This window comes from Lithobates pipiens, unplaced genomic scaffold (assembly GCF_037356315.1).
Source record: "Lithobates pipiens isolate NorthernLeopardFrog02 unplaced genomic scaffold, aLitPip1_a1.2 Scaffold_18, whole genome shotgun sequence".
Lineage (NCBI taxonomy): Eukaryota > Metazoa > Chordata > Amphibia > Anura > Ranidae > Lithobates > Lithobates pipiens.
In genome coordinates, this window is record NW_027507758.1 from 457143440 (window position 1) to 457166949 (window position 23510).

Genomic DNA, 23510 nt, shown 5'->3' on the forward strand with positions numbered 1-23510 from the left:
CAAGTACTGTTTTCTCAGATAACTTTTTTAAAAACATCTTGCTTTTATAAAAACTGTTTTGAATCTATTTTAATGAACAATACAGACTGAACTGAAAAGGACACACCAGTATCTTTTAAAGCGCTAGTATTTTGTGTTGTTTTTTTTCATCCAGAAGTAGGGGTGGCTTGCATAGCACTGAAACAAGGCTGGTGCTGTTCTCAAGGCCACACCACATACTATAGCTCAGAAGTCTAGGCTAATTTTTCACTTATCTGCTTCTGACAGCTGTATTGTAGTCTGTAGCCTCTGCCTGCAGCATGTCAGTACCAGTTATTTGGATACCACAGGCATAAGGAGAGTCATGAATCTGCACCAAAATACTCAGCAGTTGCAGCACTTCAAAGATACTGGTCATAAGATAAAATCCCTCACCCCTCCCTGTTCCTCCATCTGCATCCACTCCAACATCTGTGGCCACAAGTGAGAGTGAGGGAAATCTGACAAGGAGTTTGAGAGGCTTATCAAGTAGGGTAGGAAGTTACATTACCTTTAAGGCTCACTGAGTAAATTGGGTGATTGGGATGAATGTGGTATGGAGCACAGCATTGAAGCTGGTGATTAGGGGTGAGCTGAACACTCCCCGGTTCGGTTCGCACCAGAACTTTCGAACGGACCCCAAATTTGTACGAACTTTAGAACCCCATTGACGTCTATGGGCCTCGAACGTTCGAAATTAAAAGTGCTAATTTTAACGGCTAATATGCAAGATACTGTCCTAAAAAGGGTTTGGGGACCTGGCTCCTGCCCCAGTGGACATGGGTCAATGCCTAAAATGTTTTTAAAAATGGCCGTTTTGGCAGGAGCACTGATTTTAATGACGATTAAAGTGAAAAATAAAGTGAAATATTCCTTTAAATATGGTGCCTGGGGGGTGTCTGTAGTATGCCTGTGAAGTGCCACGTGTTTCCCGTGTTTAGAACAGTCCCTGCACAAAATGACATTAAACAGAAATAACATCATTGAAAACTGCTTGCGGATTTAATGTTATATCTGGTTCCTGCAATATGGTTGAAAACCATTGAGAAAAATGGCATGGGTAGCCCTCCCTGCCCATTACCAGCCCCTTTGGGTCTTGTACGCATATTAAGGGGAACCCCGTACCCATATTAAAAAAAGGAAATGCGTGTGGCCCCCAGGCCCTATATACTCAGAACAGCAGTATACAGGCGGTGCAAACAAGACAGGGACTGTGTAGGTTTGTTGTGTTAAGTTGAATCTGTTTGTAATTTTCAACTGGTATATTTTTAAAGTGTAGCTCCAGTCAAAAAAACTATTTTTAAGCTTTTTGGAAAACATAGGGAAGGGTTATCACCCCTGTATAATTTGTTTTGTCGTCCATCTTTTTTCATCTCACTTGCTGTTGTCTCCTTCCGTTTGCACGTAGGAGATGTTTGTAAGTTGGATGTTTGAAAGTAGGGGCCTGCCCTATATGCTCTGCAGAAATGGCGAAACAAGGTGTTGGTTTTGCCACAACATTGTAAGCCCTCAAAGTGACTCTTGGTGGGCGCTGGAGCGCCCTGCTGTGAACGATTATATCAAGAATTGTAATTACATGCCATTGTTGAACAGTGGTAGAAAAATTGACCTTTGGTGGTTGTGGTGCTGGTGCCACAACACTATAAGTCCTCACAGTTACTCTGGGTGGGCACAGGAACGGGCCCTCCTGTGAAATATTATATCAAGAATTGTAATTACATGTCCCTGTTAAACAGGGGCAGAAAAATTGGGCTTTAGGCACTGGTGCTGGTGCCACCACACTGCAACCTCTCCCATATACTCTAGTTTTATTGCAGGAATTAGCCCTGCTGCAAAGCATTGCATCAAAAATTGTAATTAAACGCCCCTGTTAAACAGGGGCAGAAAAATTGGGCCTTAGGCACTGGTGCTGGTGCCACGACACTGCAACCTCTCCCATATACTCTAGTTTTATTGCAGGAATTAGCCCTGCTGCAAAGCATTGCATCAAAATTTGTACTTAAACGCCCCTGTTAAACAGGAGCAGAAAAATTGGGCCTTAGGCACTGGTGCTGGTGCCACGACACTGCAACCTCTCCCATATACTCTAGTTTTATTGCAGGAATTAGCCCTGCTGCAAAGCATTGCATCAAAAATTGTAATTAAACGCCCCTGTTAAACAGGGGCAGAAAAATTGGGCTGATGGCATCACCCAGAACCAGAAATGTTCTTCCAACATATCAGCGGAGGAGGCAGAGGATAGACAATCAATATAACAGGACAGTCACCCAGCATCAGCATAGGCAGTCTTGAAGGGATGTGATATTTCAAAAAGAAATTATTCGGTTACATCAGCTTCAGGTGCTTGGTAGCTGTGGATGATCCAAGACTGATTCATCTTGATGAAGGTCAGTCGATAAACTGATTCGGTGGACAGGCGCACCCTGTGATCGGTAACAAAGCCACCAGCAGCACTGAAGGTGCGTTCCGAAAGAACGCTGGATGCAGGACAGGCCAGTAGCTCAATTGCATACTGTGCAAGCTCTGGCCAGTGATCCATCCTCAAGACCCAGTAAGCCAGAGGATTTTCGTTGGGAAAGGTGTCCAAGTCTGACCTTGCCCCTAGGTATTCCTGCACCATGTAAATCAGACGCTGGCGATGGTTGCTGGAACCGATCATACCTTGGGGCTGCGGACTAAAAATATAAGATAAGGTCGGCAACCTTACCCTTGTACCGTGGATCAAGGAGAGTGGCCAGCCAGTAATGGTCCCTCTCCTTGATCCGAAGAATACGAGGATCCTTCCGCAGGCTTTGCAGGATCAGGGAGGCCATGCAGCGTAGGTTAGCTGAGGCATTCGGTCCGGAGTCTTCTGGGTCACTAAGGACAACATGATCCGCAGCTACCTCCTCCCAGCCACGTACAAGTCCACGTGTTTCTTGGGACTGTAAATCATCCCTACAAGACTGCTGCTGCTGCTGCTGCTGCTGCTGATGCTGAGTGCCAGCCTCCACCTCCATGCTGACACAATCATCCTCCTCCTCCTCTTCCTCCTCCTCATCCTCTTCCTGTGTGATGGGTGGCGCAGCAGGAACACTGTCTGGATAAAGGGGGCCTTGAGAGGCCTCTGTTCTGCCCCAAGTGCCCTGTCCATTATTCCACGCAGCGTATGCTCCAAGAGGTGGACAAGAGGTACAGTGTCACTGATGCATGCACTGTCACTGCTCACCATCCTTGTGGCCGCCTCAAACGGTGACAGGACAGTGCATGCATCCCTGATCATGCCCCACTGGCGTGGTGAGAAAAAACCGAGCTCCCCTGACCCTGTGCTGGTGCCGTAGTCGCACAGGTACTCATTGATAGCCCTCTGCTGTGTGTGCAGCCGCTGCAGCATGGCCAACGTTGAGTTCCACCTGGTGGGCATGTCACATATAAGGCGGTTATTGGGCAGGTTCAACTCCTTTTGGAGCTCAGCCAGCCGAGCACAGGCATTAAATGATCGGCGGAAATGCACACAGACTTTCCTGGCCTGCTTCAGGACATCCTGTAAGCCGGGGTACCTGCCCAAGAACCGCTGCACCACCAGGTTAAGGACGTGAGCTACACAGGGCACATGGGTCAGTTGTCCCTGTCGGAGGGCGGAGAGGAGGTTGGTGCCATTGTCACAAACCACCATTCCTGGCTTAAGCTGGCGTGGCGTCAACCACCTCTTGGCCTGCCCCTGCATAGCTGACAAAAGATCCACCCCAGTGTGGCTCCTGTCCCCCAAACAAACCAGCGCAAGCACGGCATGGCATTGTTTTGCCTGCGTACTTGCATAGCCCCTGGAACGCCTACGGAGCACCGCTGGTTCTGAGAACAGAGCACTGGAAGAGGCCATGGAGGAAGAAGAAGAGGAGGGGGTGGAGGAGAGAGGTGTGTCATAACCAATAGTAGCATTTTGGAGGCGTGGTGGCGGAACAACCTCCAACACTACTGCACCTTGTCCTGCATCCTTCCCAGCTGCCAGAAGAGTGACCCAATGGGCCGTGAAAGACAGGTAATGTCCCTGTCCATGCCTGCTGGACCATGAGTCAGCGGTAATATGCACCTTACCGCTGACCGCCCTGTCCAGCGAGGCAAGGACATTGCCTTCCACATGCCGGTAGAGAGCCGAAATCGCCTTCCGTGAGAAAAAGTGGCGTTTGGGGACCTGCCACTGAGGAACCGCACATTGTACAAACTCACGGAAGGGGGCCGAGTCTACCAACTGAAAAGGCAGCAGTTGAAGTGCTAGCAATTTAGCCAAGCTAGCATTCAACCGCTGGGCATGTGGATGGCTGGGAGTGAACTTCTTTCGCCGGTCCAGCAGCTGGGGCAGGGACATTTGCCTGCTATAATCGGACGTGGGTGTACTGCTAACAGAGTGCCCGGAAGCACTTGGCTGTGACACACCTAATTCTACACCTTCATTCCTCTCAGAGCAGGTTTTAGAGAGGACTGAAGGTCTAGTGGGGTTGGAGATGCCAGCTGATGAGGAGCAAGGAGAGGTCCGCTTTGTTCTTTGGTGTGGGTCTTTGAGGTACGCTTGCCAACGAGCTGCATGGCAGGTTAACATATGTCTGGTCAAGCATGTGGTGCCCAAGCGGCTGATGTTTTGGCCACACGAGATACGCTTGAGACATATGTTGCAAATAGCAGCGGTGCGATCTGATGCACTCGTCTCGAAAAAGGCACACACCAAAGAACTTTTAGAATAATGCGCAGAGGCAGCGCCCTGCACAGGCGGAGCTCTGCGGTGTGATTCAGTCAGTGTGCTGCCCCTAAGCTGGCCCCCGGAGGGCATCCTGCCTCGTTGGACATGTGCCTCCTCCTCCTCCTCCTCCTCTCTCCTACCAGGCACCCACGCATCCCTCTTCATCGCTGTAGCAAACCTGGCAGTATGCTGCAGCTTGTGGAACATGACTGCCAGATTGCTGTCCTCCTTGAGCATCCCCTCTCTCTGCGCTCACGCTACTGCCTTCCTCTAGCTGAGTGTCATCATCAGAGCCTACAAAACACTGGGCATCCTCCTGGAGCATGTACCCAACACTGTGCTCAAAGAGTTCAGGAGACTCCTCAGGAGGACGTGGTGGGTCTAGGGAAGGAGTCACTGATGATGACATTGAGAGGAGGGAAGACGATGCGTTGGCAGCTGCTTTGCTAGTACCCTGAGACTGGGTGAGAGAGGATGAGGAGGATGAAGAGGGCTTGGTCATCCACTCTACCAAGTCGTTGGCATGTTGCGGTTCAACATGTCCAGCTGCCTAAAAGAAGGACAAGCGTGTCCCATGACCACGTGCTGATGACAATGCACCGCGTCCACGACCAGCACTGTTGTCTCTAGACACAGAGCCTCCTTGCCCTCTTTTATTGGCTCGCGCCTGTCTGCCTCTCCTTGCTGGCCTTCCAGACATGGTAATGGCCTGAAGGGAGTTGGGTAAAACAGCAGTTGGGTAGTGTATATTGTGCTGGAGGCACACAACACCCACTAACTCCTGCAGATGCCTTTATTATAGAACACCAGAGATAAAGGGGTATACTGTAATGGAGTCACACAACACCCACTAAGCCCTGCAGATGGCTCTATTAGAGAACAGCAATAAAGGGTAGATACAGGTGTATATTGTGCTGGAGGCACACAACACCCCCTAACTCCTGCAGATGCCTTTATTATAGAACACCAGAGATAAAGGGGTATACTGTAATGGAGTCACACAACACCCACTAAGCCCTGCAGATGGCTCTATTAGAGAACAGCAATAAACTGTAGATACAGGTGTATATTGTGCTGGAGTCACACAACACCCACTAACTCCTGCAGATGCCTTTATTATAGAACACCAGAGATAAAGGGGTATACTGTAATTGAGTCACACAACGCCCACTAAGCCCTGCAGATGGCTCTATTAGAGAACAGCAATAAAGGCTAGATACAGGTGTATATTGTGCTGGAGGCACAAAAAACCCACTAACTCCTGCAGATGCCTTTATTATAGAACACCAGAGATAAAGGGGTATATACAGATGTATACTGTGCTTTGCTGGAGGCACACACAACTTCCAATAACTCCTGCAGATGGCAAGTGGGCTCAAATAGAGAAGAGCTATGTAGGTGGATATAGCGGTGTGTACTGGGTACAGAGCACGCAGACAGCACGCACAAGCTCCTAACACTACTGACTGCAAGCTCTATTATAAAAGATAGATCACTAGCTATATAGGTGAGGTGAATATAGCGGTGTATACTGCAGTCAGGGCAAGCAGACAACAACCACTACAGAAGAGCAAGATCGAAAATCGGCCGATAACGATCGGTGTGTACTGTGTTGAAGGTACACAGAACACCCACTAACTGCTTCAGACACCAACACACTACACAAGGCCGCCGCGCTGGCGGCCTTATATAGTGTGGGGCGTGTACTACACAGCCTGAGCTATGATTGGCCACAGGCATCCTGCCTGTGGCCAATCATGGCTCTCCTCACTGCTGGCGCTGTGATTGGCCAAGCATGCGGGGTCACAGTGCATGCTTGGCCAATCATGAGCCCATAACGTTCGGAATTCGCCGAACAGGTGAACAGCCGATGTTCGAGTCGAACGTATGTTCGACTCGAACACGAAGCTCATCCCTACTGGTGATGTTGTCCTGCGTCCTGCACCTTGGTGGTCATGACAGAATAGTCACCTCTTGGTGACTCTTTAGAACCCCTAGTCTCTCCTCAAGAAACCCAGAGCCTATGTAATGGCCCAGGCAAAATGCTGTCATGTGGCATAGGAGCTATTTTACCAGTGAGACCGAACACACAGAGAATATGGCAGCTCTTCAGGGGCAGGCTGAGAGGTGGCTGACCCTATTTCAGCTTGTGTCAAGCAAGATTATGTGTGATAATGACACCAACCTCCTGTTCAACCTTCAGCAGGGAAAGTTTTCACACATGCTTTGCTGGCCCATGTCCTGAACTTGATAGTTCAGTGGCTCCTGCTTCAACCATACCAGATTGGCCCAGTTGCAGGCAGCAGTCCCATTCAGAACGTAAACCATATTATTGGGGTCCAGGGCTGAGGCGGACACTCTTTATAGTGAGAACCCCATGGATTATTGGGTATACAGGCCGGTTCACTGACTGGAACTTGTACAGTATGTGCTAGAGTTTCCACCAGAGAGTAGTATTTAATGGCAAACTTTCTGAATTGTTTGGCATTGTGAGTGACGTGCCCCAGGACTCTGTCCTGGGACCAATTCTGTTTAACTTGTTAACTTGTGAGGTTGTAATAAATAGTTAATTCTCAGTGTTTGCTGATGATATACAGCTAATCAGGGCAATAACTTTACAACAAGATATAGCAACTTTAGAGAAAACAAGAAGACCTAATTAAAATAGAAGGGTGGGCAGCTATTGTATATGACAGATGAGTTGTAAACTTGCAAAATGTAAGGTAATATTGACCTGTAAAGTAATGCACTTGGGAGCTAAGAATATGCATTCAAGTTATTCACTAGGAGGAGAACCTCCAGGAAAATCGAAAATGAAAAGGGATCCGGGGGTCCTAGTAGGTCACAGGCACAACAATAGCATGCAATTCCAAGCTGTAGCAGGCAAGGCTAACAAATGATGATGCATAAAATGGGTATTTATTCAAGATATACAACTATAATTCTACCACTAACCCAAAACTCTGGTTTGGCCAGATCTTGTATGCAGTATGCAGTCCAGTTTTGGTCACCAATCCTCAGGAAGAATGTCCAGAGAAAGGCAACAAAGCTAATAATGGGGCTGGAGGACCTCAGTTATGATGAACAGTTACACACATTAAACTGTGTGGAGAAGAGAAGCATAGGAGGGGGTATGATTCCAATGTACAATTCTTTAAATTGGCACTCTATCATTGGGAGAAAACCATTTAACCTAAGGATTCTAAAGAAGAAATGTTTCCCAGCAATGAAGTTGAATGAGAGGTAATTCAATCTGAAACTGCATAAAGGTCTGTTTACGGTTAGAGCAGTAAGGATGTAGAACTCCCTTCTATAGTTAGTGGTGTCAGTGGGGAGTTTGGATAAATGAAAAAAATGAAAACATAAAATAAAAAATGTAGGTGTGTTTTTAGCAAATAAAATGTACAAGGAAATTGAAAACACACACGTTGAACTGAATGAACCAATATCTTTATTTAACCTTACCAACTATGTAACAATGTAAAAAGTAATGCATTATGATTTTAATTTCTTTATGAAGCCTTTCTAGTCTCTCCCTTTTACATTGTGGTCTGCTAAAGGTGCTTTTTATACTTTGTATTAACCACCACTTGTCGACTGACTCACACCGATATATATGGAGGCAAAGTGTTTTGTTCCCACAAATTGCCATATGGGTACGTCTGTACCTTTAAGGGTGATAAAAGGCTGTAGGGCAGGGAACCCGATCACATGCACGAGAGCAGGAACAGGGATTTGTGTGTGTAAGCACACAAATCCATGTTCTGTCAGGAGAGAAGAGACATATTGTTTGTTTCTACTAAGTAGGAACAACTATATGTCACCTCCTCCAGTCAGTACTATCCCCTCACAGTTAGAATACCCCTAGGGAACACACATTTAACCCATTGATTGCCCCCATAGTGTTAACCCCTTCCCTGCCAGTGGCATTTACACAGTAATCAGTGCATTTTTATAACAGTGATCGCTGTATAAGTGTCAATGGTCCCAAAAAATGTCTCAGAAGTGTCCAATCTGTTCGCTGTAATGTCTCTAAAAATCGCAGATCACTGCCATTACTAGTAAAAATAATCATAATAAAAATGCCACAAATTTTTCCCATAGTAGATGCTATAAATTTTGTGCAAATATACGCTTATTGCGATTTTTTTTTACCAAAAATATATAGATTAATATATATTGGCCTAAACTGAGGAAGAAATGTGTTTTTTTTAAAAACATTTTTGGGGATATTTATTATGGCAAAAAGTAAAAAATATAGTTTTTTTTTTCAAAATTATCACTCCTTTTTTGTTTATAGCATAAAAAATTTAAACCACAGAAGTGATTAAATACCACCAAATGAAAGCTCTATTTGTGGGAAAAGGATGTCAATTTTGTTTGGGTACAGTGCCGCACGACTGCACAATTGTTAGTTAACCACTTACAGACCGGACCATTTTGCTGGTCAAAGACCAAACCACTTTTTGCGTTTCGGCACTGCGTCGCTTTAACTGACAATTGCGCGGTCGTGCGACGTGGCTCCCAAACAAAATTGACATCCTTTTTTTCTCACAAATAGAGCTTTCTTTTGGTGGTATTTGATCACTCCTGCGTTTTTTATTTCTTGCGCTATAAACCAAAATAGAGCGACAATTTTGAAAAAAAATGCATTATTTTTTACGTTTTGTTACAATAAATATCCCCCAAAAATATATAAAAAACATTTTTTCCCTCAGTTTAGGCCGATACGTGACCTGACTCACGGGGGTCCCGACCAGCACGCGAGAACGCCGGCGGCGGCGCGCTCGCGATGGCAGGGCGGCATTAAAGATTGGATGTACCTGTACACCAATATGCCTGGCCGTGCCATTCTGCCGACGTACATCGGTGTGCGCTGGTCGGAAACTGGTTAAAGAGACACAGCACCGTATCGCAAAAAAGGGCCAGGTCATTAAGAAGCCAAATCTTCCGGTCTGTAAGTGATTAAAATATAACTAAAGGCAAAACTTTTTTTTTTCATTTTGGATAGAGTGGAGAGGGATTATAACTCCTGTCAGTTTTTATTGCAGTTTGTGCCCCCATTGTGCCAGGATATTCACCCGATCTACTTGTCCTGTTTAGAATTATTTTTAAAAGTGAAAGTAAAAGAAATTCTTAATTTTGAGTTGTTCCTAAAAAAGTAATAGAGGGGAAATATTCTAATGAGGACACTAGTTCTGGTGACCTGGGGGTTTCCAAGGAATTCCCTTAATTTGCAAGGATTTCCTTTCACTTCCTGTTTGGCTATGGACAGGAAGTGAAGGGAAATCTCTACAATGGGACACAGATGGTGTAAAAAAAAAATCTGATTACAGGTATTTAAATGAAAAAAGTTGTGCCTATAGTTCTACTTTAACTGAAACATATATTTGGGTATTGTATGTAAATTAATAAAAATACAGTTGATTATAATGCAGCTGCTGTATTTGAAATAGTTTGTATGATTGTCCTTAGTAGAAACTTTGATTTGTATTCTGTTGTTTTTTTTTTTTTTTTTTAAACTTAAAAAACCTAATGAAAATGTATTAAAAATCCATTAAGTTTGATGAATTTTCAGTTAAGCAATAATATAAAAGTAAAAAATCTATTACATATGCAAAATATGTGAAGCCAGAATATGGTGTCACCAAAGTTTTCTGTAAGCATTATACTGTTCTGTAACACTACAAACAATTTAAAGGAATTTCCTTAAGCTCAAAATTATTTGTTTTTTCCTTATGTTACCCTCAAAGTTGCATTAAAATTAGGAGCCTCTATTGGTTGTATGGCAATGGTACATGTCTCACATGCCAATGGCAGTATCCTCCCTTCCTTTGTTTAACTGCTTGCTGCCCGCCCACCATCAAATCACAGCAGGGCGGTAGAGATCTTGCTCTGGGACGCCGTCATATGAACACCGTCAACAGAACGGCCGCTCTCGTGGCGTATTGCTAGGACACTGTGCGACCTTGATCTGGTTAAAGAGCCATGTCTGTGGCTCTTTAACCATGTGATCGGCTTGACCAACGACAGCCGGTCACATGTAAACAAGGAGATGCCGGTAATCGGCTCTCCTCGCCAATCAGCCTCATCTCCTCACAGGGGGACATCTAGGGATGTAATCAGGACAATGATCATCAGTGCTCTGATTACAATAAATACAGTGCCAAAAACAGTGCCCACCATTGCCCACCAATGCCAACATATAGTGCCCACCAGCGGCAACAATCAGTGCCCACCACTGCCCATAAGTGCCACCAATCAGTGTCCATTAGTGATGCCCGTCAGTGCTGGCAATCAGTGCCACCTATTAGTGCTGCCCATCAATGCCCATCACTGCTGTCGATCAATACCCATCAGTGTTGCCCATCAGTGCTACCCATCAATTCCCATCAGTGCCCATCTGTACCGCCTATCCGTGCTGCCTATCTGTGCCCACCAGTGCCACCTATCAGTGCCCATCAGTGCCACCCAACAGTGCCCATCAGTGCCGCCTATCAGTGCTCATCAGTGCTAACTATCAGTGCCCATAAGTGCAGCATATTAGTGCCTCCTCATCAGTGCACCTCATCAGTACCCATAAGTGCCACCTCATTAATGCCCACCAGTTCAACCTATCAGTGCCTATCAGTGCCGCCTCATTAGCGCACATCAGTGAAGGTGAAAAATTACTTAGTTACAAAATTTACTGACAGAAAAAGGTAAAAAAATATTTTTTTTTCAAAATTTTTGGTCTATTTGCGTGAAGAAAATTATAAAAAATTTGTTTGGGTACAGTGTAGCATAACCACGCAATTGTCATTCAAAGTGCAACAGCGCTGAAAGCTGAAAAATGGCTTGGGTAGTAAAGGGGTGTCAGTGCCTGGTAGGCAAGTGGTTAAAAATACCTTGCTTGTTGGCCTCGAAGATGGGCATCATTTTCAAGATTTATCCCCATTTATCCCCACAGTGGAGTTTGCTTTTAAGTTTGCAACTTTTCTGACATTATGATGGGTTCATTGAAAGCCCCATGGATCAAAGGAAAATCCACTTTGCACTGCAAGTTCACTTGAAAGTGCACTGAAAGTGCACTTGGAAGTAAAGTTGCTGTAGATCCGAGGGGGACATGCAAGGAAAATAAGAAACAGCATTTTAGCTTGCACATGATTGGATGATAAAATCGGCAGAGCTTCCACTCATTTCAGATCTACCCCTTAAATATAGAATGACTGCACTTCCAGTGCACTTTCAAGTGCACTTGCAGTGCAAAGTAGATTTGCCTTTCGTAAATAACCCCCATTTTCTCACCCCTAAGCAGACATTATTACATAGACACATTTGTTTTGTTGTTTTCATATTCCTTGGAATAGGGAAGATTTGCTGAATAAATAATATGCAACGTGCATCTAGCTTAGTAAACCAGTAAAGTTGCGTTGATTTAAACCATACAGTATTAAAATTTGTTTTAAAAAGATTAACTATCCAAAGTTACCAAGACCTCACCATATTTACTAAGCTAGGCAACCTTACACTTTGGAACCATTAGCTTTATTAACATTACCAGAAGCAATGGCACCATGGGATCTGCATTGGCAGATAGGGGTACAACTGCTGAACTCTCTGGCCTTCCAGTGTTCATTAGTCCAGTGCATTTCCGCCTAGTAATTAATATTTATTATATTGCATGCTCAATTTAAAAATATTAAAAAATCATCTGGCTATTATCAGGCAAGGGACCTGTGCAGGGGTCACAAGGAAGGATTATGGTACCAAGAAATATTAGATTATTTACAAATACCATAGTATATCATCATCAATGAGTTGGCCTGGTTCATGCTCCAAGGGTGGGCTGATATTGAACTAGCTCACCTGAATTATTGTGTTATCAAGGACTGATCTATTAGGACCTCAAGGGAGGTCATCAGATATTAGGAAGGATTCCTATTCCGCTGCAGTGGTAGAGTTCTGCTAACCACTTAGTCCAGACTCTGTCATATTTTTTCAGACAGCCTTTATGTATATAGGTGTCCTTGTACAAGGGTGTCACATTATTTACAAGTGTTTCCCATAGACATATAGAGGGAGGAGTCTTTTGCTTCCAGCAAAGGACCATGGATTTCATGGTATAGAACAACAAGAGACCCAAAAAGGTTATCTCGGACACCCTGGGCACCAGGTCCTCCACCAACCCCAGCAGGCATATTCTTGGGGATGGAACGATAGAGATACTTAGTAGTTCATTCACCTCCATAAGGATTTGTGACCACAAAAACTGTAATTACCAGGCAGGACCAGAAGATGTAAATGTAGTCCCTGGGAGCATGGTAACAACGCCAGCACTTCAGGGAGAGAGAAGACCTCATCTTGTGCACCTGAGCAGAAGTGAGATATGCCCTATGGACAATCTTGTATTGAATGAAGTGGTCTCTTAAGCAAACAAGTATTTTAAATGGGAAGTCCCACGCATCCCCCCAGTCCTTGGAGTCCAGCTCTGGGAACAGGAGATGAGACTCGGAGGAGATGTGTGTATAGCACGGAGGTGGGTTTTTCCATACAGTCAAAGTGCTAAATCCGCTCCAAGTCAGATTGCACAAGTTGCCTCTTGCCTGTTGGGAACTAAGCCCTGAAAGCATGGGACAATGACAAATATTGAGAGGTCTGAGGTAATGTCTGAGAGAATTTTAATACGGCACTTGGCCCATACCACAGGGTCCAGAATTTAATCCTCAGTGGCCCAAGCTAAGTTGGAGCTATCCTGAACAAGCCCTCAAAATGCAGTGACTAATGGAGTCACAATAAAATATTTGTGGTGGTCTGGGAATGCCAGCCCCCCCCCCTGTCATTTTACAAATCTTTAAATAAATCTATTGATGGCTGCCTGATACAATACTTTTTTTAATGCAATGGTAATGTATATGTAAATCTCTAGTATTGATTGTACAGAGACCAATATACTTATAAATTAAAGCAGTCTAAGGAAAAATGATGTGGTGCAAAGTACAGTGACAGTAATCAATTTGCAATTTTCTTACAAAAAGCATTTGAAATCATTCTTCGTTCTACTACCATAACAACAGTAAAAGATAAAATGACATTTGTAGTGCACATTGCCGTACTGAAAAATCCAACATAACTTTTAACTGTTTAATAATATCTGGAACAGTAATTTATTTCTATGTTAATACTTTGCTAATAGTTAAAAGTATACGATAACAATACATTATGTGTCTCATTATTCAATCCAATAAGCCAGAACTGTTTATATTTTTGAGATGGAATTAAGCCATTTTAGCGATAACTTTCATGTGTGTTATGTAGAAAATTATTCTTCAACAAAAGTCTCTTAGCAAAGGATGTTTATGGGATATAAATCTACTGTCTATGACATTATCAAAGGCATAGGGAAGTCCAAAGTGTAAGAAGCCGGAGCACATTATCCACTAATAGAATGAGCTGCCATCTAACTCTCGACATTTATAAGTTACCTGAAGTTTAGATGGATTACACCTTTCTGCTGAGTAGAAGGTTTAAGAATGACTTAATCTTCATTTGCCCCAAGCAAGTTGAAAAATGACCCAGAAATGCAGCCTCCTGTGGCTGATTTTAACTCAGCTAAGGTTTTTCTTTATTACCCTTGAAAGAATTATTATCCATTTTCCTCTTTATTTTAGCTCTTCTTATTCATTATAAATGTTATTATATGGAAGACATGCGGTAAAATGATAAAACAAAAAAGTCACAAAAGATGACAAATGTTAAAAGGCCTTTAAAATAGATGAATTAAATAAAATGTGGCGATGGTTCTCAAATATAATGCATAAGCCATAGACCATCAAGTTTAGATATTAGAAATATTCTGGTTATATGCTAGTCAAATTTTTTGTCAACTTTATTAAAGCATAAACATTTTGTTATTTTTTTTTTTTTTTTTAATCAGCACAAGGAATGGCACTTTCACTGAATGTGAAGTGTCTCTGGTGGTTGCTCTGTTCAATAAAATCTCAATTTCCTTCCTACCCCAATACCCTGCAGATGTAAATTTCCAGTGCTGCAAGGGTTAATATGGGCCACTGACTTACCATGCTTTGTTTTGCACTTTTTCTCTATGTGTATGCAGCCATCTTAGCAGAAGTGTGGCTTTGGTTCCTTATGTCAGAGCCTCTAGCAAAGAGAACAGTGAGCAGATCACCAAATCTCTCTCAAACTCACTAATTTCTGGAAAATTTAATGCCTCACACACGATCGGATTTTCTGACAACAAAACCGTGGATTTTTGTTCAAAGGATGTTGGCTCCAACTTGTCTTGCATACACACGGTCACACAAATATTGGCCAAAAATTACTAAAGTAGTGACGTACAAGATGTACAACGGCCGATAAAAAGGAAGTTCAATAGCCAGTGCGCCACCCTTTGGGCTCCTTCTGCTAATCTCATCTCGTCTTAGTAGAAATTTGGTGAGAGACAATTGATCCTTTTCAGCCTCTTGCGTTTCAGTTCATTGTCTGCTTTTTAGGTTGTGCTTGTCGGTTTGTATCTGTTCTTCAGTGCGTACTTGTCAGTTTATTCCTGTCTTTCAGTGCACTCTATTTATAGTTCACTTCTGATTTTCAGTGCATGCTTGTCCTGTCGTTTCAGATTTTCAGCTCGTTCTTGTCAGGTCCTTTCTGATTTTCAGTACGTTCTGTCAGATCGTTCCGAGCAGCCGTTCGCTTATTAGCCATGTTGCAGTTACATACTCATCGTAGAGCTTGTGCTGTTGTTGGGCTTGGTGTTGGATTTATTGCTTTTACCCAAGTCCAGTCCATGAACAGGGGGGAAGGGGAGTTCTTGGACCAAAAATGAGTTGCTTAATCGTGACCAAATTATGTCATATGTCATATGCCTTTGTTGCGGAAGCTCCAGGAGAATAATCCTGATGATTTTCAGGAATTATCCCCAGATGATGGACCCCATCTCTCTTGGCTTTACTGACCCCTTATTTTATGAAGCAGGACACCTGCATGCGGCAAGCCACACTCCCGAGCAGAGGATCGTTGCCACCTTGCGGCACTTGGCAAAGGGGAGAAGTCTCCAGAACCTGAAGTTCACAACTGGGATCTCCCTCCAGGCTCTGGGAATCATTGTTGCAGAGACCTGTTCTGCCATCATTTAGGCCCTGCAGTAGGGCTATATGACCATGTCAAACGCCTTCTTTATATCGAGGGACAGGAGATGCATAGGTATTTTACGGGGTCTAAGTGCTGTAGCAATATAACACGTTGGATGTTGTCACTGGCTTGCCATCATGGTATAAAGCCTACTTGATCTTTGTGGATTAACCCTCCAATGATCGGGTTGTGTTTCGTAATGCAAGCATTTTGGGCAGGATTTTGATGTCCAGATTAAGTAGGGATATGGGCCTGTAATTGGACCAAAGAGTATTATCCGTGTTTGGGTATCATGGAAATGATGGCCGTCAGTGTGTCTCGACCAAAGGAGTGATGTTTAAGAAGGGCAATAAAGGAGTTTGTGAAGAGATGGGCTAATGTCAGCAAATTTTTTATAGTATGTGCTGGAGAGGCCATCAGGATTAGGTCGTTTGAGGTTTAAGTGACTTAACAGCTAGGAAGACTTCTTTGGCCATAACAGGACACTCCATAGACTCACAATCGATGTCTGACAGTTTAGATATAAGAATATTTGGGAATAGTGTTTCTGCTTGGTTCAGAGGGAAAAAGACCTTCGCCACGTATAGTTTGGATAACAGTCTATGGAATTTAGAGAGCATCTTGATTGGGTTGCTTGTATGAATGTCTTTAGCCAATCTGATTCTAATGGGGTTGTGAACACGCTCCAGTCAATGAAGATGTAAGGCTAAAAAGGTGTCCGGTTTGTTGGCCTTCGTGTAGATTGTATGGTTGGATCTATGTATAGCTTTATCTGCTGATTCAGCCAAAAGTAAATCCAATTCAGTTTTAATCTTCTCCAAAATTATTCTGTGGGGTTCAGTAGGGGTAGATTGAACTTGGAGAAAGTGGTGGTGGAAGTCTGATTCCAATTGTTGTAATTTAAGTTTTTTATCCCTTTTGAGGTGTGCGGCAACTGAGATGCATTTACTCCTAATCACGGGTTTGTGTGCTTCCTGAAAGAGAACTGGAGAAATCCCTGGTGTGGAGTTATGTAAAAGTTATTCTTTAAGAGTGAGCTGAATATCAAAGCAATACGACTGGTTAGCTAGGTGTGTGTCATTTATACCAGTGGTCATCAACCCTGTCCTCAGGGCCCACTAACAAGCCAGGTTTGCAAGATAACTGAACTACATCACAGGTGATATCATTTGCTGCTGCAGTATTGTAGTCTGCATCTCCCCAAGGTAATACATAAAACCTGGCCTGTTAGTGGGCCCTGAGGACAGGGTTGATGACCACTGATTTATACCCCAGGTTCGGTCCCTGGTTTGGGGTATCAATGAGGAGATTATGGTGATTACTGCACAGTGGTCTGACTATGTGATGAGGTGTATGCAGGAATGAAGTAATATCGGTAAGGATGCTATTGGGACAAATATATGGTCGATCCTCGAGAAGGATTTATGTAGGTAGGAATAAAAAAGTAGTTCTTTCTTGAGGGGTTACATTCCCTCCAGGTATCGAGCAGAGAGGCCTGTCGCAACTGTTTACTAAACTGTATGGAGGGAGAATATTGTTCTGGGGTGTATGGGGATTTATCTAGGTGTGGGTGGAGTACTCGTTTGGAGTCACCACACATAAATAGTATTCCTCTACAATGTGTTCTTATTACCTGTAGGAGGTGCAAGAAAAATGGGTTTGGGTTATTGTTGGGGGCATAATATGAAACAAATGTGGTTTTGATATCCTGTATTAAGGCCACCTAAAACAATGTAGTGGCCTTTGGGGTCTTTGATTTCAGACAATGGGGTAAACATTAGGGTATGGTGGAAGGCCAACAAGACTCCTCTTTGTTTTCATTTGTCAGTGGCAGTAAACACCTGAGGTTAGTGGTAACTAAAATATTTTGGGATCGTTTGGGCCGAAAAGTGCATTTCCTGGAGGGCAACTACACTGACTTTCAGGGACACAAATGACTGGAAAGCCTTAACCCTTTTATTAGGGGAATTAAGTCCCTTCATGTTTAAGGCGAGTATATTTAGGGGGGCATCTGAGGGTGTGGGAACAGTTATTGTCAGGGGAAAGGGGACACGAGACCCATGCGAACCGACCAACCAGAAGAGAAAGGAAAGAAATAGAAGGAGAAGAGAGGGAAGAAGAGAGGGGAGTTGAGAAACAAGGTGTAAGTAATGTAGGACAAGCAATTGGGTAACAAATACCGAAAGGGCTGGACTATATTGCCTGACCAGATAGTGCACAGACTCCTCCGCCAGCCAGCTATCTGAAGAGTGGGTGCACCGTTAAGGGGGGGGGGGAGCAGTAACAGCTCCCTGCTACAAACAGGTAAAGTAAAATATTAATATAATGTCAAACTCAGGTATTTTTTAGTAAACAATAGCTTACATAAACGGTCATGTTGCCTATCAAATGGGAATAATAACAGTAGGTGTCCAGTAGATGTAGCTCTGAATGAGGGGTAGGTTGAGGGGTGAGGGAGCAATAAAATGAAGGGAATACCATAAGGGAAGGTAGGTATGGTGTTACAGAGCACATATGATCTATATCAGTATAAAGAACACTCAGCAGCTAGATTTGTCATAATAAAACAGTACTGCATGCAACTTAATGGTGGTTATAACAAAAATATACGGTGTGCATCAGTCTGTCAAACTGGTCTATAAAAGAAACTGAGAGTTAACTTACAACATAAGGTAAATAAGAATAGTTGAAAAGGCTCTGAACCTGTGAAACCCATTAAGGGTCGTGGGATCTGTGTGGGCTATCTTTCAGGGTGTAGAAAGTGCATGTCAGGTGTGACAGAACCCACTGTCACTGTGTGTTTTGGAAGGGGCTGTGGGCTTGCCTCCTGCCCACAGACTATGGCCCAGCAGAGAACATGAGATTTGGAGGGCTATTTGCCATCTCCCACTACCTGGAGAAGATGCCATTCCAGACATTGGTGTCCGCGGTCGTCGGATCATTGGCTGTGTGGCTTCGTGTAGATTGTATGTTTGTATAGCTTTATCTGCTGATTCTGCCAAAAGTAAATCCAATTCAGTTTTAATCTTCTCCAAAATTATTTTCAGCAAAAAAGAGAAAAAGGGTGAAACCTGTTGCATATTCAGTGACCCACCAGCACCTGATGCTCAACGAGCAAGGGACAGAAATGGAGCAAAGTCAGCCCTAATCAAATGGCTCTGCTGCTCTCTAAACGGACACATGTCTATTTACTGACTTTCTGACTTAATAGGTTTGGCTTCTTGCAAGTGCCACTTCAGCTGCTGCTTCTTGAGCAAAAATTATGGAGCGAGGAGGGAGGGGGAGAGAGACAGGCCAAGAAACTGACAGGAAGCAAAAGCACCAATACACACACACAGGGAATAAATGCAAGTTTATTGCAAGCAAGCAAAAGGATGATTTTTTTGGAATTCATTATGCTTTTGGAAACTTAAAGGGAATCGCCAAGTGTATTTGAGCTGATTTTGAAACAAGATTTGGAGTTGTGGCTTCATGGCGTGGCGTTTGGCTATAGTGAGGGGTGGCGAGTCAGAGAATAACTTATATGCATGGCACTGGAACAGGAGAGAGTCTTTATTGTGGGAATTTGAGAGCAGCTGCTCTTTTGTGCAAAAGAAATGCAGCTTCATAATTATATCTTGTAGTGGGCCATCTGTTTTGTGACGGGTGAGTGCCCTGTGGATCCTGTAAAACTCTAGATGCTTGATGGGTATGGAGGGTGAGAGATCCTGGAACAGAGCGGTGGTGAACAATTGTAGGTCGTCAATCATTTCAGGGATTCCGCAGGGTCACAGATTAGATCTATGGGAGTGATTCTCAACATCCTCCAAGTGGGAAAGAAGTGTGGCATTTTCATCACAGAGCACTGCCTGTTCTTGCAGGGTGAGCTCCATATCATCAAACCTGGTTTCTAATGCTGCGTACATATGATCACACATTCCGACAACAAAATCCATGGGATTTTTTCCGACGGATGTTGGCTCAAACTTGTCTTGCATACACATGGTTGCACCCCCGGAAACCTGCATTACATCAGAGGGGGGCGGGGTCACCCATACGTCATTGGGGAACTCCTGGCTTCCCTCTCTAGAGTCAGAGGGGGTGGAGTCAGGTGATGGGTGGCCCCGCCCTCCTAATATAAGAAACGTCAGGCGCTAGGATCCCCGCAGTGTCTCCTCAGTGGAGACAGAAGATGGATGCATGGATGGACTGCGCTGGACTGAAAATCACCCATCGCTGGATCAGATCAGCCATCGCTGGACCCCGGAGAGATGATCATCCGTCGCTGGATAGCAAGAGTGGATTACCACCACTGGAATCTTTTTTTATTTTTTTTTATTTTTAATAAAGGAATTTTTCAAAGGTGTGTTTGTCTTATTTAACCATTTTTTACACTTTCTTTGTGAAATAGTAGGGGTATTTCTCTGTATTACGGAGCCGACAATTCATTATAGCTGCGAGTGATTTTAAAAGACTTTTTTTCCTGCAGATATGACACTTTGTGCAGGGACAGTTCTAAGCACGGGAAACATGCGCCCCTTCACATGCATATTATAGACACCCCCCCAAGTACGAAATTTAAAGGAATATTACACTTTTATTGTTTCACGTTAATCATTATTAAAATCACTGCTCATGAAAAAACGTCAGTTTTTAAAACTTTATTTTGCATTGATCCATGTCCCCTGGGGCAGGACCCAGGTCCCCAAACACTTTTTAGGACAGTAACTTCCATATTAGCCTTTAAAATTAGCACTTTAGATTTCTCCTATAGACTTGTACAGGGTGTTCCAGCTTTTCGAATTTGCAGCGAACAGCCCAAATTGTTCACTGTTCGCCGAACAGGCGAACAGGCAATGTTCGAGTTGAACATGAGTTCGACTCGAACTCGAAGCTCATCCCTAGTGGTGAGTTCCCTTTGTTAATTAGGTGTGAGGTTACTGGTGTCCTCAGATGTTCCTAATTCTTTTGTCCCCTATGTGAATAAAAAAAGGTATACTTAGCAGACAGATATTTTAGGCTAGAAATATGAAACATTGCTTGGAAGTGTAGTCCATTTGTCTGTTTCCAAGCGGAAGACATGATTTTTTCACTATCAAAAACTGGAATTATTACCTGTTTTGTGCAAGTTCTACACATGGAGAGACCCCTAGTATCCACTAGAGCACCTGCTGTCCCACACTAGTGTTCCTGTGTCCAGATGTGTAAACAGCTCCTTACACTTCCTTACACTGAATCAAGTTGTCATTTCATTATAGTTTCAAACAGATCTAAACAACAATGTAATAAACTTATTTTAATCAAAATAGGCATGAACAAATGTAGTTAACCTGCATATGCCAAAAATGTTGTATTTGTGGTCGAATGAACAATGTTTAATACGAATGATTCCTGTGCCCATGCACCTCATTTTAAACTGTACAACAATAAAGAAAAGCATATGGACCAGCACGGAAGTAATAATAATAGTAGAAACACACGACAAATACTTTTTTGCAGCGCTTTCTTGATCTTTCTATACTGATCTTGCTTCCTCAATTTCAGGTCTGACCAGCATTTCCTCAATTGCTCCATGGATTGTCGTACACCCACAAATTCCTGTGTAGACTTCTCACAACTTTAGCCATGATTTTGGCCTTTCTCACATTTGGGTTTCTGTACAGCCCATGCTTCTCATCATAGTCTGCCCTCTTCAAGATGTCCACCATGTCCACCATCTCTTCAAAGGGCATATTTGAGGCCTTATATCTCCTCCTGGATGTGGAACTGCCATGCTCAGGGCTTTCTTCGTCGTTGCTGATTACAGCACACACCTGCTCTGTCTCCACCATGCGCCACTGCCCCAAAAGAGAAGAGGTGGGGAATACAACAGAAAGAAGGAAGGGGCGGAGTTTCACACATGCGCAGTGTATATAAAGCATAACATGTGTGCAACGTATGTACGGTCTGTGAGTGGAGGGCGGAGGATGGTTAGCGCTGATCATTCAAATGAAGGTACAATTGTAACTTGGGGCATCAGTGGTTAGTGGCCTATACTACTTTTAGTTTGAGGACTATATTGAGACAAGATTAGGAGAGTTTAGCCTGACATTAGGGTTTGTCTTGTGTTGCGTTTTGCAGATAAAATGGTTGACATTGGTGCTGTGGTACTACGACAGCCTACCTTTTTTGTCCGACCAGACGGAACCCAGGCCATCACTATCAACACTTCCTTCCACATTAGCTGAGGCTCCTGAGGTCCAACCTGGGCCTTCCACCCAGGAAGAAGATGTGGAGGAGCCCAGCTTGACCCAGGTATAACATTGTTGACGATATTTCTCGTCAAAAATGTAATGATGTTAACTAGATATTATTGATCACAAATTTCTGATTTAACAAAGTGGTTTACATATCAATAGACAGTAGTAGCCAAAAATGATTGGGACAAGAATGAAAAATGCTGGGGTCAGAATGATAGTCTTTTCTATTTAACTTTCAATTTGCAACAGTCATGAGCTCAAAATTGATGTGATTGATGACCAAAAAACTAAAACTATGTACCATTTTCATACACAGGAAAGTCTCAGCCAGGAGGCCGTGGCAAGCAGCCTGACCAAATCCCAGGTTCCTCCCCTCTGCCCTCCAACCAAAAGGACCAGGAAGGCAAGGAACCTGGAGGAGTTCATGGCTGCTTTCCTAAAACAGGCTACTGCAGCAATTACCATGACCCTGGTGGCCACAAGGTGTTTGGATGCGTCACTGCCAGTAAATTAGAAAAGATGGAGAAGGCCCAACGTACTATATATGTGAAGAAATTATTTTGAAGGCCCTAAAAAAGGGGGCATGGGGCAATCTCACACCTCAAACACACCTCTGTGAGTTGGACCATGCTCCTCCACCAACACCACCAATGCCACAGCCACCCCACCCACCACAGCAGCATGGAAGGAAGCATGGAAGGAAGTGTTGAGAGTGATGGCCTGGTTTTGGTGTGGTATAGAAAAAAGAAGACCACAGCCTCCAGACATATATGTCATCTGCTGCTGCTCCCGATCTCTCTGAGTCCTGAACTGTATTGTGCTCCCTATTAAAAGGACTCCTCAGGTTACCAATTTTGACAGTCAAATAATTGATGTCTGCCCTGGGGTGCAATTTTTTCACCAATTCCTACTGTTTCTCCATCGTTGCCTTCCTCTTTATTTTGTTATGACCTTGTGCTCTCTATTAAATGACACATTGTTTAAGGGACAAATATTGGCTATGCGTTTTATTTCAGAAAGGACAGTTTGTTTGTGAGTAGGCATGTATATTTCAAAAATACAAAGCAAATTAACAAGGGACACCAACATAGTTGTATCTTTGAGTTTAAAAAATATGAGATAATAATGGCGTTGTGGTAACTTGACACACAAAACAAAAAAAAATATTCTTTTGTGTGATGAACTTGTGTACACACGATTGGAAAGTCCGAGAACCTACTAGCCAACATTTGTTGGCAGAAAGTCTGACAACAAATGTCCGATGGAGCATACACATGGTCAGACTTTCAGCCAACAAGCTCACATCCAACATTTCTCGTTATTGAAAATCCAATCGTGTGTATGCAGCATAAGAGGAATTCAAGACAAAAGGTAGATCTTTCAGGGTACTGTTTAAGCACAGTTAGCATTTTAAAATGTCTGTAAGGAAGCAA

At 43.5% G+C, this 23510-nt stretch overlaps 1 long non-coding RNA gene across 1 annotated transcript in view; it reads left to right on the forward strand.

The window, feature by feature from the left end:
* Positions 1 to 23057, forward strand: part of LOC143990209 (uncharacterized) — a 29640-nt gene extending 6583 nt beyond the window's left edge. The window contains exon 3 of the long non-coding RNA XR_013277217.1: positions 21383 to 23057. This is a non-coding gene — a long non-coding RNA (uncharacterized LOC143990209). The remainder of the gene's footprint in view (positions 1 to 21382) is intronic.
* Positions 23058 to 23510: the final 453 nt, after the last annotated feature.